This window comes from Cydia strobilella, chromosome Z (genome assembly GCF_947568885.1).
Source record: "Cydia strobilella chromosome Z, ilCydStro3.1, whole genome shotgun sequence".
In the NCBI taxonomy this organism is placed as follows: Eukaryota; Metazoa; Arthropoda; class Insecta; order Lepidoptera; family Tortricidae; genus Cydia; species Cydia strobilella.
The window spans coordinates 31984725-32001733 of NC_086068.1; the positions used below are offsets into that span (position 1 = coordinate 31984725).

General features: G+C 36.0%; 1 protein-coding gene and 1 long non-coding RNA gene across 2 annotated transcripts in view; both read left to right on the top strand.

The window, feature by feature from the left end:
• The window catches only part of LOC134753818 (neuroligin-4, Y-linked-like), a 105590-nt gene that overhangs the window by 5810 nt on the left and 82771 nt on the right, over positions 1 to 17009 (top strand). The gene's annotated exons all lie outside the window — the stretch shown is intronic.
• Positions 1899 to 2893, top strand: LOC134755045 (uncharacterized). Its single transcript, XR_010129005.1, has 2 exons — positions 1899 to 2001; positions 2711 to 2893. It is a non-coding gene; the product is annotated as an uncharacterized LOC134755045 (long non-coding RNA).

Genomic DNA, 17009 nt, shown 5'->3' on the forward strand with positions numbered 1-17009 from the left:
GCCCTGTGGCACCGGTTCTAGCAAATATCTGGATGGAGCATAGATCTGCAACCATGGGCAGTAAAGTTACGAAAGCGGTATGTCGATGATGTCTTTTGTATTGTAAAGGGTGGCAAGCAGGAAGTGGAGCAATTACTCCAGTATCTCAATTCCATTAATTCTAAGGTAAGATTCACATTTGAATTGGAATCAGAACGCAGTTTGCCTTTTCTAGACGTAAAAGTGATAGGTCTATAGGAAGCCAACACACACAGACAGTTATCTCAACGCTCTGTCTCATCATCACCCTCGTCACCTACTGTCCGTTGTGAATTCCCTAAAGAACAGAGCGCATGATCTGAATTTCTCAAGAGTGAGTTGTCACACGTTCAGGGGGTTCAGGAAGAATGGGTACAGGTTGAACAGCCGGCAACCTAGACGAAAACCGAGGAGGAAGCATCCAGATGTTGCAAAACGACCGGCATTTATGCCCTATGTCAAGGGAGTGACGGACAAGGTCGGTACGGTACTAAGGAAGTATTCCATACAAACTGTGTACATGCCGTTGTCCAAGGTGGCGGGGCAACTAAGGTCAGCAAAAGATGTTATCCCTTATCAAACACCTGGCATTTATAAGATTGAATGCAGCTGTGGCAGTTCCTATATTGGGGAAACCAAACGCATTATAGCGGAAAGGGTCAAGGAGCATATCGCAGCTGTTAAAAAACGTCAAATAGATAAGTCTGCGGTAGCCGAACATTTGCTACAGTCGGGACCAAACCACTGGATTGAGCTCCATAATCCCAAAGTCCTCTCAACGGAACGCCTTTACTACAGTAGGAAGGTACGTGAAGCAATTGAAATCAGAAAACATCGAAATTTCAATCAAAATGAGGGACAGGGGATTTCATATTCGTGGAATCCAGTAATTAGCAAATGTAAGGGGGAAAAAACATCCCGCCACATACCATTGGATGTCGTGAGTGTTGTGTGTAGGCAAAGTGACAACCCTAGCGTACAAGTTAATAATCAAGATCAAGTGCGGGTAGTTCGCAAAACCCGCGCGGCAAGAAGATGTTGATACAATTCCTCGCCAGTCTGCCTGTGACCACGAACGTAACGTCACGTTCGAAACGTCATGCCATAAATAAACGTAAGTTTGTACGCGATTAAGTCCCGTATTAGTTTTAAATTATGAGTGAAAATCGTGTTAGTTTAAATCAGTAGACCTTAGAATATTATACTCATCAATTTTATAACCTTTGTGATTATAGTGTTTAATATTATAGCTCTTTAATGGATCTCTATTGTTTCCCATAAATTGATTATGTCATAATGTATTGTTTGTCCACATTTTCGTTAGTCATAATTTGGTTTTTCTCAGAAACACGTAACATTTCAGGATTGCCATAAAACCAACCTATCCTAACCTATCTACAAGATAACCTGAGGAAAATCCTAAAAAGTTAACGGTTTCAGAATTATGACTAATGATAATATGACAATCATTACATTAATATTTCTCTTCTCTTTCTTTAATATTAGAACTATTAAACGTTATACTTGACAAAAATTATGATTATTAATGTTTATGTCCGTAAATCATAATGGATATCATTTTCTCAAAACCGAAATTCGAAACAGTAAGTTTATGGGAAACAAAGGGACATTAAAACGATATGATGAACGAGCATTAGTCCGATAAAATATATGCCTTAAAATATTTCTAAATAATTATTGATAGACCTTTGAATGTTATACTCATCAATTTTATAACTTTTGTGATTATACTTCTTAATATAATATATTTTTAAATTTAGAACTATAAAACGTTATACTTAACAAAAATTATGGTTTATGGACATAAACATCAATATGTTTATGCCCATGGGTCCATATTGGATTGTTATCCTTGATACACACATAACAACTTGTGTCATAATCATCATTGTGCATACAAATGAAAAGTCAATATATATTGTGTCATACATTTTTAGCCATAATATTTGATGACATGATGATGTCCCCCCAGACGTATCCGTCGACAGCGACATCCCGACAAGCGTTTTATTTGTATATTATTTTTTCTAAAAGGGTTTTTATTAACTATTACGCGCATGAGCGCGAGCGTGACTTGCAAAACCAAATTGAACCCGGGTATGTCCTTAAACTACGTCCAAAAGAGAGGTATGGGCACTGTGAATGACATCTCGCTTTGTGTGGTAGGACACAGGACAGCGGATGTCATTCCAGATCTAGAGCAGAGCCCAACTGGGGAAGTACCTCCACCTTACAGAAAACCGCAGCCAAATAACACGACCCTACTCATAGTGTTGTGTTCCTGCCGGTAAGTAAGGTTGCCAGAGCTCAACGAGGGAGAGGAGTGTTAGGGTCGGCAACGCGCGTGTAATATCTCCGGTGTTGCAGGCGTCCATAGGCTACGGTAACTGCTTACCATCAGGCGGGCCGTATGCTTGATTGCCACCGACGTGGTATAAAAAAAAAATGTTTTTGAAAGTCCGACAGCACGAAGCACAGTAGAGCTGTCCAGATGAGTTGTAGGTGTAGTTGTAGGAGGGCTTGGGCCGAGTTTTTCGGAGCTGCCGTTTGGCGTCAAGATCTTCAAGCCGGGTGCATTCAAAATTCAAAGTTATCAAGACCCGTATTGACAGCAGCTCGCCAGTCCGATCTCCGAGTTGCAAGCTCCTCCCACGACACATGACATACCCAGCAGTTGTCATATATTTTTTGTGCATATAGGTTTTAATTATAATGAATCAAATGTCATACCAGCTAAAAGCATATTTATCGATACTTACAATGTTTTTACGTATAACGTTTTAAAGCATAATAATTTATAATCATAATGGTTTAAGGCATACTTAGTTATTGATAGCCGTATATACACCTTCCTCCATAACCTTTTCCCTAACCGGGGCTCCTATTTCTGCGTAGTTTGTCCTTCGGACATCTAAAGGAACCTAACGAACCTAACCTACTTACTATTTAAGTAAATCTATATCTATGATTAGTTTATTTTATAAAATTGTTACTTCTACTGGAGGGGGCTCCCCTCTTCCGATGTCCTCTTTTATACGGTCTTTGTGTAGTTATGATTATGACTAAAGTAATATTTGCTTCATGGGTTCCTCACAACCATACATATTTATTTTTATTATTCATGTTTGTAACATTTATGAAAAAAAAAAACATATTATGACCACAAAATATATGACTTAATTTTTTATGCCTATATTCATACTATGCACTGCAATACTTCGAACGAAAAACAATTATGTATGGATATCAAACTGATGACTTAAAATTTTATGCGAATTAAATTAATGACTATTAAAATTATGACATCTCATTTATGACAAAAACCCAGTTATACTCAAGAATAATTCTGACTAAAGATTTTTATGACCTACAATTTCATGAACAAAGTGTTATGATTATGACAATTAAAAATAGGTATGACAAAAGTTGTTATGCGACCAGAGAGTGCCTCCCGGTCTACATGTTTTATTTAGTTGAAAGTGATACCAAACACGACTTCAAACCTAAACTTAAACAGTAATAACCTCAGGAATTCAACTGCGGTGAAGAATCTAAATCCCCCTCACACCAAATTTCACACCTTCATATTATGATTTTTGAGATAAAATATTTCTTATGTCTTGTCTCGGGACTTAAAATATCGTTTAAAGTTTATATGTTTTTACTTCGGTGTGGTGTCAATGTGATTCATATTATGATGTCTTGTCTCGGGACTTAAAATATCGTTTAAAGTTTATATGTTTTTACTTCTGTGTGGTGTCAATGTGATATCAAGACATCGAAAAATTTGACTGAATTACCTAAACTTATAGCAAAAATCAGCATTCGTTTTTTTAAGTAGTCATGTCGTTAAGATGCACAAAACCGAAAAATGGAACCTTCAATACAGGACTTGAGTTTCAAATTTTTAGTTTTTTTTTTTCAAAAAGGTAAAAGTAATGGTACCTACCATTCGATTCCTTACATTTTGAACAAGTTTGGGAACAAATCAAATTATTTTATTAAATATATATATATATATATATATATATATATTTCCTTACATTTTATTAAAAATAAGATTGTAAGTATAGCAACAATATACATAAATGCAATATTTCACCTACAAAATCTCCATTTTCTTGTTTTCCATACTAAGATGGGTTCTCAGTTGGATGACAACGTCAGATTCACTTATCGTTTTGTTAGGAGCGTTGTGCAAGTGAAGTAGGTACGACTATCGGACTTTGACTATCATTTTCTGACTCAAATTTGTGTTATAGGAAAAAAAATTGTCGTAGAGAAATGCCTTTTACTCTGAATCTATGTACTCTATGAGACTATGGTTTTTTTTTATTTATTTTTTATTATAAACTGATCGGCGATTGGCCCTAGTCACACCTGATGGAAAGTGAAGACAGGGCCTAAGATGGAGCTCACCGGTTCAGTAACAGCCTATTCACTCTTGTTTTAAAGAGACCGAGGTCATATTGATCAGGGAATACAGATGGCGGGAGCGCATTCCATTCCTTAGCCGTCCGTACCAAAAAGGAGGAGGCAAAACATTTCGTCCGAACGAATGGAATGTGGACCACGAACGGGTGCATACGCTCCCCGCGCCTGGATGTCCGATGATGGAAAGGGGAAGGTGGGATCAGGTCGTGCAGTTCCTGTGCGCACTCCCCGAAATGTATCCGATAGAACACCGATAGGCAAGCGACTCGACGGCGATGCTCAAGGCTCTGTATCCTTGACTTGACCGATGGATAATCGCCAAAGAGTCTATGAGCCCGGCGCTCTACTGAGTCCAGGGCCTGGTCTAGGGCAACATTAAATTCTACACAAAAAATGTCCTACATTGTTCCTAATAGAAAACACCCAAGACTTAGTAACAAATATCTGTGGTCATCACACAAATAAATGCCCTTACCGGCATTCGAACCCAGGACCATCGGCTTCACAGGCAGGGTCATTACCCACTAGGCCAGACCAGTCTTCAAAAAATACTTGCTCAATATGTATTTATATTATACTGTAGACTTTTTGAGTTGAATTTAATAAACTTTGGATGATACACATTTCCCAATATGACGGCGGTTGCTCGAGGTCCCAAATCGTCAAACGGTCTGGACATGAAAAAGGAGTCTTTAAAGCATACATACCTAATTTCAGGACTGCTCTAGAGATTTCGAGATTTATCCTAGAACGATTGTGCTAATAGATATGTAATACCTTAAATAGGTTCCTACGTAACTCAAGCAGACTACATTTTAGAAAACAATAAAAATTACAATATTTGCAATTGTATTAATATTTTTAACTTTATTTAGGCCATAGTAACATAGTGGCACAATGTTTATTGTTTATGCAACGCGCATGAAATGTAATATAATAATAAGTATGCAAGTGAGACTGGATGCCTATCACGCACTTTTACACTAACAGAAAACACGTCTGGAGTCCCGGCCCACCCGCTGCTAGCATCATCCTTGTAATGAGAGAATTGTCTAATTGGGTCAAATCACCCCTTAGTTATCCCTTCACCCACACTGAATTCTGGGACAATGGGTGCGCCACCAGTCCTTAAGTAATTTTATATTAACAAAACGCCAGATGCCGGCATCCAGTTTGTTTTGTCATAATATTTGCTCGTGCACACGCACGAAACACACGACCATGAACTGAGATGAACCGAGTCAGGTTTTCTTTGATGGTAAATAAATATGAGTTTTTAAGCAGGAGCATTTTTATATATCATCTAAGTTGGACGGATAGACTGAATAAAACTAAATAAAAAAAAATTTAATTGGATTTTTAATTGAGTGGTTTGCTCCGAATTTGGAGGCAACGGGTAAAAAATTGTTGCAATTTCTCGAAGGCCATAAAATTAAGATTGTCATCAGTGGTTAGGTTTCCCCCATAGTCAAATTATTATGCCACCAACCATATGTAGTATTGTAAGTAATGACGAAACCCAGTAAGTAGCTAAATACTTGTATACCTAGGAAACTAAAAGATTTTTTTTCTTTCTATCAGAAAGCCAAAAATTTAGATGTTCTATTCACGTTTTTCTGTAAGTGCTGATTGTCTACCACCACGACGTTTTCTCATACTCGTGGACAAATTTAGAGTAACGCAAAAAAAGATTTAATTACTGGATAATATCACCTAAAGTAATTTTAAAATAAGTAATTTAACTTTTTTTGCGTTCCTTTAAATTTGTCCATGAGTGTAGGAAACAAGACAGCTGAAGTAAAGATGAAGTAAAGATTTATGAAAGGGAGAGGTACATAAGCAGTTCAGAGGCGGTTTGGCAAATTCTTGGATTTCCGATTCATGTACGCTTCCCCACCGTGTTTCATCTTGCGGTTCACCTGGAAAATGGCCAAAGAGTATATTTTAATCAGCAAAACCTAGCAGACAAACTTACAAACCCACCAAAAACGACACTTCTTGCCTTCTTTGAGTTGTGTCGTACAGATGATTTTGCAAAAACCCTGCTATATTACCAAGTACCAGCATATTATGTTTGGTACTTTGGAACAAGCTATCTGGAACCAAAGGAATTCAAAACGCTACCCATGAGCTCTATCATCCGGCATATGGAGATGGTGGGAAAAGCTCTTGATTAGCGGACGGATCCCACAAAAGATCCCTATGGGTCAAAGTGTATCCGCAAGGGCCCCCGAAAACCATAAGATAAGATAAGATAAGCATATTATGTTTGGACCAATTGACGATTGGAAAGGAGGAAACGCGGAGTGGACGTAGATGGATGGCCTGGCGTTAAAAAAGAACAATCATGCTCTGGGCAGAGTGTATACTATGAATGTGAATGCTACTCCATGAAATTCGAGGCCCCACGTCATTTGAAGCTTTAAAAACAATAAATGATGTAGTACACTCCACTTTTCAGTCTGCTTGCAAGGCTTTAGGCTTGCTTGAAAACGATGAACACTGACATGCAGCAATGAGTGTGGCCGCATTGTGTCAATCTGTGTCAATTTTTACTTACTATGATGTTAGTGTTTTGTCAAGTGTCTGATCCGTTAAGCCTGTGGGATACATTTGAAGAACATCTTTCAGAAGATTTCAAACGACATCGAAATACAGGTAGAAGGTGACATATACCATTTAACTGATGAAATGTTCAACACATGTCTGATAGAAATTGAAGAAGCATCTTTGGGGTTAGGCGGGCTTTCCCTAAAAGAGTACGACTTACCACAACCAAGCAGGTCTCTAGCATTAGAAAATAGAAAATTAGTTAAAGAAACTAGCTATGATGTGATATCTTTAGAAGAGTTAGTCAGGAATAACTATGATTCATTAACAGATGAACAAAAGTCAGTGTACGAACAAATAGTAAGAAGTGCGAATGAAAGTGAGGGCCAAATTTCCAGGGTGAACTGACAAAACCTTCGTCGAGAATTGCCGCAACACTTTTGCAAGGCGGTCGGACCGCCCTAACCTTAACCTAACAATTGTAGAAACTCCATTATGTAATATTTCAAAACAAAGAAAATTTGCAGAAGTAATGAGAAAAGCTAAAATTATTGTCTGGGATGAAAGTACTATGGCCCATAAAAAGCTATAGAAGCTTTGAATAGGACTCTGCAAGACGTTCGCAGCAACCAAAGTTTGATGGGTGGTTTGACTGTATTGCTGGCAGAAGACTTTCAAACTCTACCAGTAGTTCCAAGGGGAACACGTGCCGATGAGATAAAAGCGTGTCTTAAAAGATCATCATTGTGGCGCTCAGTCAAAATTTTAAAATTAACAAAAAATATAAGAGCACCTTGGATGTAATGTTTCCGCTGGGCAATTTTCGGACCTTTTGCTGAAACTGGGTAACGATTACCCCGAAAAAGACGGCATGATCGGGATCTGTCCCTGCCGTTCTGTGTACTACAGTAACAACAGTTGAAGACCTGATTTCAAATTTTTTTTCAGACGTTGCGCTCAACTGGTTCAAGTCCTATCTGAAGAATAGAATCCAATTAGTTGAATCAGAACATTATGATAAAAAAAGGAAAACCGTTGAGAAAATATATTCAGAAACTAAACAAATTACATGTTCCATTCCGCAGGGTAGTGTCCTGGGTTGTATTCTATTTTTGATTTACATTAACGACCTGCCAAAGATAATAAACAGCCGGACACGACAAACTCAAACGAAAATTTATGATAAAATCTAGAACTTGTCAGAAACCTAATTTGATCTGATTCCTTCAGTGTTGGCCTTTATTTCATCCACAGGAGTCATAATTATTTCTTTTAATTTAATTATCCCAAGATTATACTAGTTATAACAAACTGCGGACGATCCGTTTAAATGCTGATTGAAAAAAATAGGTACCTAAATAAAAAAATATTTTGATGAAAATGCGTAAAACATGTTTTTTTTTGTACGAGAACCGTTAAGGTCAAGTTAAAGACAAGTGCACCCAGCCGCAAAATTGCATAACCACTTTATAAATGAATCCATTCATAATGTATCCATGTGACTTTGCAGCTCGCATAATCTTGCATCAAACGACGTTATTCGGGTTCTTAAGTCAACTAGGAAACCTTATAGTTTTGCCATGTCCGTCTGTCTATCCGCGGCTTTGCTTCGTTATTGTTAGTGCTAGAAAGCTGCAATGAATGTATAAATAAATCATGCCGACAAGATGGTAACAAAAACAAAGGCCTTATTAAAACGATTTCCTGCTGGGTGGGAATTAATTCCTCAAAACGCTTTTTTGGATCTAATTTAATTGGCCCAGCACATCTACATATGTATGATTTGAGATCTGACGTAAATTGAAAAAGGGGAAAAGTTAAAATCACTTAAGTAACAACGCACAACACTTTTTGTGTGTTATGTTTGTAATGTAATTCATGGGCTTGAAATGTTTACTTTCTACCACTGCAGACTATACTTACTTAGGTTAGGTATGCTTAGATTTAATACGTACCCTTAACTGATTGAACTAAATAAAAAGAAAAAAAAACGTTAAGGATGGATAAACGCACACCAGTTACAAGTAAAACTGTCAGATTAAAAGTTTATCAGTAAAGATTCATTGCGTCGTTTGGTCCCTAGATCGATAACGGATCTTTTGTCGTTGAAACCGCTATCACATACAAATGTGTAGATACTTTACAACGATAAAATCTTCTTTCAATACGTTAATAAAATGAAATTTACGATGAAATTAAATGGTATGATTTTCACATTTTTTTTAATCAAATTACATTACTTGCATTTTCTGCCACAAATGTCAATAATCTGGGCGGCGACATCGATTTTGAAATATGCGGCTAAAATGCAGTCAGCAGTATTACTACAGGAAACGTCAAATTTAATATAAATTTACTACTTAATAAATTGTCAAAACTTATGTTGCTGCCGGAATTTTGACATTTGCTGCAGTAATGCAGTAGGCACTAATGCCGCGCTGCAATACTGCAGCAGTAATGCTGGTGCAGTCTGAATCCGAACGTCAACTTTAGTAGGACTTGAGTCGCTTCATTTCGCATGCATCAATTAGCGTTCAAGCGTGAGTATATCATACGAAAACATAAGTTTTATAAAAAAAAGTGTGATTACGGAACCCTTGGAACATGAGTCCCACTCATACTTCGCCAGTTTTTTACTTTCTTAGATACTTGACAATCACAGACGACTGACGCATTTCGCGCATCTGAAATGTAGTTCTGTACCTCTACCATCCGCTGCCAGAGTAAATTTCACTTACTTTAAGTGAATAAACGCGCCGTACGTCACATATTTACGTTTGTTTACGTACTTATGTGCCTAACTTCACTCCACTGCAAACGATGCTGTTAAATGAATGGCAAATATAGGCTACTTTTTCCTCGCTGCCGCAGGTCAAATACGGATCATGTGAGAAACACATCAGAAAGATTACTTACATATTTGTAGTAGTAAGTTCTACATTTGTTTAACTCTACGCGGGGTAATCGCATGGCACTTCGGTTTGATCCATCTAACTAAACCCGACCAAGCCAAGCCTAACAGCAACACTACACACAACAGCTTGGTACCTATCATGGTGGCCAGGCATTATTATTTTGTACTAAAGTGTACTCACAAAGTAGAATCTACAGTGTTCTTCATGTACCTACCAACGGAGGCGAAAATACGCAAAGTACTAGTATGGGATTGGTATGGGGGTAACATTTGGAGAAAAGTACCTACCTATTTAACTCCTACATCAACTGGACGTAGTTACGCGAAAACGTTCCAACCCACAAGTCACTCGAAAATGAGTTACCATAACCAGGGTACTATTTTTGACATATTACATCATGTGCACACAAAGATGCTAGTATTTTTCGGTTAGTTTCATCAATAAAGTTTGACCCAAATGTTCCAACCCACCATTATGCCAAGGACGTGTACTCAAAATAAAGTAAAAACATTACATGCATACTGAAACATATTGTTAAAAACTCTTAATAGAATAACATATCGTTATAATGTTCCACTTGTCTTGGAACATTATACTAAATTCTTAAAACGCACATTTAATTGTTTCTTAAATGATCCATGTGAGTTGAAACGTTTTTGCAAAATCTTTATACATTTTTTATTCCTGCAAAAATGTTCCATGTAATTTGAAACCTTTTAGATTAATCCATACTGTTTTTTTAAGCTGCCAAGACTGTTCTAAATAAATTGGAACGTTTTATTATAATATATTATTTTCTAATTTTTTGCTATAAACGATCCACATATACTTTATCCATTTTTGCTATTAAATATGTTCGAGAGAAAAAAATATTTTTTACCAAAATAAATAACTATGGTATATTTAAGTTTATGTATTTAGTCAAAAGAATCAATGGACTATTTACAATAAAGGTGGCAACATTATTACTCTTTGCTCCCGTAAAATGACAGCACCAACGAAACGCACATGTGAAACGAAACGCCGCCGCGGACCTACTTGTCATCGTAGTGTGAAAACAAATGCCGACAAAGTAAGACGTGTTGTCTTCTTTTGTTAAATTGGACGTAGTTACGCGAACGTTCCAACCCATAGCGACCCCATTTTGAGATAAACGCAATTTTGTGTTTTAGTGGTACACTTTTTCCCTGTAATTATTTCAGGCAAATACTATTGGTTTTACTGTGGAATGCCAAACTGGTTATTGAATTATATTCATATTTTTTGTAAATACATAATACAAGGGGCATATAAATAGGTAAAACGATATTGAAACGTTTTTGCTAAATTTAATTTTGTATGAACCTTGTTAAATAGCAATTATGCATAAAACGAATTTAAGTGTATTATTTTATAAATATATCTAAAATAAATTTAATATGTAAAATAATAAATAACAATGAGGAACATACAAAAACAACAAAAAAAAAATGAAAATGTATTACAAAAAAAATAGGACGTGATCTTTTGAGCTTAGAACCTATGCCAAAAATAAGCTGATATGGTTCCAAAAGTTATCAAAAACTTATATTAAACATTCAATCATCATCGTATTCTATGATCTCGAAGTCCGGAACTCCACCAAACCCATCAAAATCATCAGTAGCTTCTTCATAACATCAATATTATTAAAACCTGTAAAAAAGTTAAACCTCTTCAAGTTTACAAAATGACAAAGACTGATTTTTTTAGTTCAATTAAACTGGAAAAGAAGATTATCAATAGGAAGAAGTTTACAGACTCATCTAAAGTTAGTTGGCTACATACAAAAGAAATTAAGTTGGATAAAGATAAAATGTTTTCTATTTTTATGCGGTCTACGATGGAAGACGATTTCATACATAAATACATACATACATACATATAATCACGCCTATTTCCCGGAGGGGTAGGCAGAGACCACGGATTTCCACTTGCTACGATCCTGACATACCTCTTTCGCTTCCTTCACTTTCATAACATTCCTTATACACGCTCGCCGGTTTAGGGTGCTCTTGACCTGGCCTTTCTTCAGGATTTCCCCGATCTGATCAGAGAAAGTCCGGCGAGGTCTGCCCCTTCCAACTCCCGTTTCTACCTCTCCCTTATACACTCTCTTTGTTAGCCTTCTTTCACTCATTCTTTCCACGAGTCCAAACCATCTCAACATACCTTTCTCAATTTTTGTCACTACATCTTCGCTCAGTCCACACTTTTCCCTTATCACACTGTTCCTAATTCTATCTTGTAATCTCACACCACACACACTTCTCAACGCTCTCATTTCCACTGCATTCACTTGGCTCTGATGCCTCTTCTGCCATACCCAACTTTCGCTACCATACATAAGTGTAGGTCCCACCACCCCTCTATGCACAGCCAACCGTGCCTTTTGCGACACCTTCGTTGTCGACCAATGAGTTGAAAATTGATAAAAGAATAAAGCGAGAACTGCAATACATAAAAGAATCTGATTTTTGTTTATTGTGGCCTAATGGCAAACCGATTGCTCCAGCGAAATTAGTGGACTTACAATCCATGTACCACTACATACCTGAGAATTGCCTTTAATTTTATAGAACGCTTCAAAGTTCTGGAGAAGCTACTGATGATGTTGATGGGTTTGGTGGAGTTCCGGACTTCGAGATCATAGAATACGATGATGATTGAATGTTTAATATAAGTTTTTGATAACTTTTGGAACCATATCAGCAAATTTTTGGCATAGGTTCTAAGCTCAAAAGATCACATCCTATTTTTTTTGTAATACATTTTCAATTTTTTTTTGTTGTTTTTGTATGTTCCTCATTGTTATTTATTATTTTACATATTAAATTTATTTTAGATATATATTTATAGAATAATACACTTAAATTCGTTTTGGAACGTTTATGCATAATTGCTATTTAACAAGGTTCATACAAAATTAAATTTAGCAAAAACGTTTCAATATCGTTTTACCTATTTATATGCCCCTTGTATTATGTATTTACAAAAAATATGCATATCATCCCATAACCAGATTGGCATTCCACAGTAAAACCTATACTATTTGCCTGAAATAATTACAGGGAAAAAGTGTACCGCTAAAACACAAAATTGCGTTTATCTCAAAATGGGGTCGCTGTGGGTTGGAACGTTTTCGCGTAACTACGTCCAACTGATAGATGATATGAAGTTTACAACCGTAAGTATCTAACTTGTATTTATATACCTACGTAAGTAAATATTTTGCCTACCTAATTATATTGTTTTTATAAGAAATCCTAAGATGTGGGCATAGAGATGATCGAAGTAGCGGTCCTAGCCTGATGTCAAGCAGATATTTCAAAATGTGTTAATTGCATTGAACATTAAATCTGAACCCATTCGGTTATTATTCTACTCAATCTAGTAATCAATACCTATGCTGCTTCTTCTTCTAATATTCACAATTCACATGATATGATGTGTAGGTAGGTCTACATAATTATACTTTCACATTATGTGGTATACCTACTTACCTAAAACTTCATACTTACTTTTACAGTTTTTAGGGTTCCGTACCCAAAGGGTAAAAACGGGACCCTATTACTAAGACTCCGCTGTCCGTCTGTCCGTCTGTCTGTCCCCAGGCTGTATCTCATGAACCGTGATAGCTAGACAGTTGAAATTTTCACAGATGATGTATTTCTGTTGCCGCTATAACAACAAATGCTAAAAACAGAATAATATAAATATTTAAATGGGGCTCCCATACAACAAACGTGATTTTTTTGCTGTTTTTTCCGCAATGGTACGGTTTTCACTTGGCCGGTCTTATTTCTTAACCCTAAAATAATAAGTGTAGGCCTGTAGGAAATCCAATAGATCCTAATGTTGATTAAACTAACATGATTTCACTCATTAAGCCAGAATAGAGCAATAAAACTTGACCTTGACTTGAAAGGCTAAATAAAAGTACCTAAGTGCACCTGACATGATTATTTCAGTCCTAAAACTATGACAAAAAGTCCAAAAAAGTACTGACTACTGAGGTCTGGTAGAGAAGACGGATTTTTGTCTGTTTTGTATGTTTGTGCAATAAAGATTGACAATGTTATATTTTCATTACAGATCAAAATGGATATCTACTAAATACAGAAATGTACATGGAACATAACATCATTACATTTTAAGAGAACAAGACCAAAAAGTTTTAATTTGATTGCTAGTATAAAAGAAGAGTGAAAATGCTAAGTGTACACCATAAAACTATAAAATATTGAAGATTCTGCACTGCATTAATGCAGCATGTTATAATAAAACCAAATCATTATGTTTTACATTTAATTTATTCATTAATTTTATGATAGATAGGGTACCAACTCAATTTTAATTTGAGTTTAAAATTTAAATTTGAATAATTAGGTTTAAATTTTCAATGGGGCTATTGACACAAATATAAATAAAAAACCGGACAAGTGCGAGTCGGACTTGCCCACCAAGGGTTCCGTACTTTTTAGTATTTGTTGTTATAGCGGCAACAGAAATACATAATCAGTGAAAATTTCTACTGTCTAGCTGTCACGGTTCATGAGATACAGCCTGGTGACAGACAGACAGACGGACAGCAGTCTTAGTAATAGGGTAGGTCCCGTTTTTACCCTTTGGGTGCGGAACCTTAAAAATAACACTCATATATATGAGCATCATATGTGATTGGGGTTATAATATTACCATAACTAAAAGACAGAATAAGGTATTCCTTCTGCCTATGCAACTCTTGCTAAACCATAGTGTTGTTTTGACTTTTGATTACACATGATTTTCTGTTTCAGAAAGTGTATAAGTGTGAACTGGGTCTAATGATATGACTTTAAGCTAAAAGCAGATTAGATACACACAAAAGCAAACAGAAATGGTACTACTATGATAATCTAAATTATCACATATCACATCTATACAGTCTTACTTAAGTATATGAAGTTAGTATGAGATGTAGTTAATACTGTTAGTTGTAAATACTTACCAAATATGATACAAAACTATTAAAGAAAAAATAGCACCACATTTTATTATTATTTATATAGAAGGTACATTTTCTAGCAAGTTTTCACAAAGTTGAATACCTAGCATAATCTACCTCTATGACTATATAAAACTTTTAGAATTTCCAGTTGCCTGAGGCCTGTTTTATTTACAAATTGCATTGATATGTAGTTCGAAGCGGTGAAAGTACCTAAAGATTACTCAAGTTTAGGTGATTTATCAACTATACATGTAACTTTCACTACCAAGGCATATTTTTTGTTCTTATTATTTTTTAAAAGCACTGTATAACACTATATTCTTCAGATATTTTCCTGTTTTTATAATTTCTGAATGTGTAATGATGTTTACTGGCCAAGTCACGTCCAGAATGTTGCACATTCGGCCACATCAGATGATTTGGCTGTGATCATACATAGATATGTACAGTTCCATAGCTGTTACTTAAGTTTCCAAGTTTCACCAGCTACTATCATTGTTGTTATACTCCTAAAAAGAATTAAGTTTATAGGTTATTTAGGTATAAATTTACTGCTGCCTACGTTAAGCATTATACACATTCATACTTTATACATTAGTCATTAATCATTTGGTATATTTACCTTGCATTTTGAAAAGGTATCGAGACATCATAAAGACATCGATGTATGGCAGACATGGCAGGTTGTCTGATCTGATAGGATTAGGCCTTACAATAACACTCCATCATTATATTTGTGGGGTTGTTTTCTTGGAGGAGCAAAAGTTTTACTATAAGGCGTTTAATTCGACCGAACTTTACACAGTGTAGTTATTTATTTTAATATTATTTTCTAAACGGGCACTTGCCTGTGGTTTGACTGTCCAAATACTTCTGTTCTTTCGTGTGTTTTAGGTAAATCGTGATCAAGTCGTGATAAAACTACAATGATACCAAAGCATCAGTAAACCCTTAACCACCTACGCAAGGTCTCTCAGACCTTTGCAAATACAAAATAGTGAATAACTCAACACGTGTTCATTGCACGGACCTCTGTGACCCTGTACCTTTCCCTGCAGCCGTCTCAGTGCCGGCCATGTGATCGATGGCTTCGGACGTGTGTCTTTGTGAATTTGGTGAGCAAAAGACTGTCGTCGGTGGTCTCAGCGACCTTGCCTAGGTGGTTATATACTATATCTCGCTGGTCTCTGAGACCTTGGAGGTTACGTTTATTTTTATGGGCTTGTAGTTTTTAATATTTTAACGCATTTTATGTTTTTTCTTTGTAAAATTGTTATGCCTGCACTCCACTAATAGGGGATGGAGGGTAAAAGTTACAAATTTCTTAATTTTTATGATCTTTGTATAGAAATCATATAGGCTTCATACCAAATATTTTATCTCTCTAGGACATCGAGAAGTGCCCTGGGTACACTAGTTCTGTATAAGTATTTAGAACTGCACCCCCTTTATAACGGGGTGCAGTTTTAGGATAGCAAGCGGGGGTGGGGGAGGGGGGGTTACGGTATAGCGTTTTATGTAAACCCTAGGCTCATCAGGACATCGAGAAGTGTCCTAGTTTTACTTGTAATATATTCAGAACTCCACCCCCTTTTTTAGAGGTGGGAGGGTGAAAGTTACTATTCTATGTAGGTATCTAAAACCTGGACTACATGGGAAAGTTCAGCTGAATAATTATTGAATAAAATGTGTAAGTATTGTATTTATTGGCTGTGTATTGGCTGCCGCGAAAAATGGCTATTTGAATAGCTTGCAATTTTATAATAATAATACGTTTTTATATAAAGATTATAGCTGATTAGCTAGACTGATTATTGTTCTTTAAGATTTATTAATAAAAAAATATATCATGCAAATAATATTTTGTGATCCCTTGTCCCAAAGGATTTACAATGATTTTTTTGTTAAAAGTAGGAAAAATGTTATATGTTAAGTTCAAGCTATATGTTAATGATTAATTTTTATCGGTATTTGTTAATAAATGCCTTCAACCAATAGATAGATAAATATTATTTAATTGTCCCTCTAACATAATTCTTATAAATATTTTAGACCCATTTCAA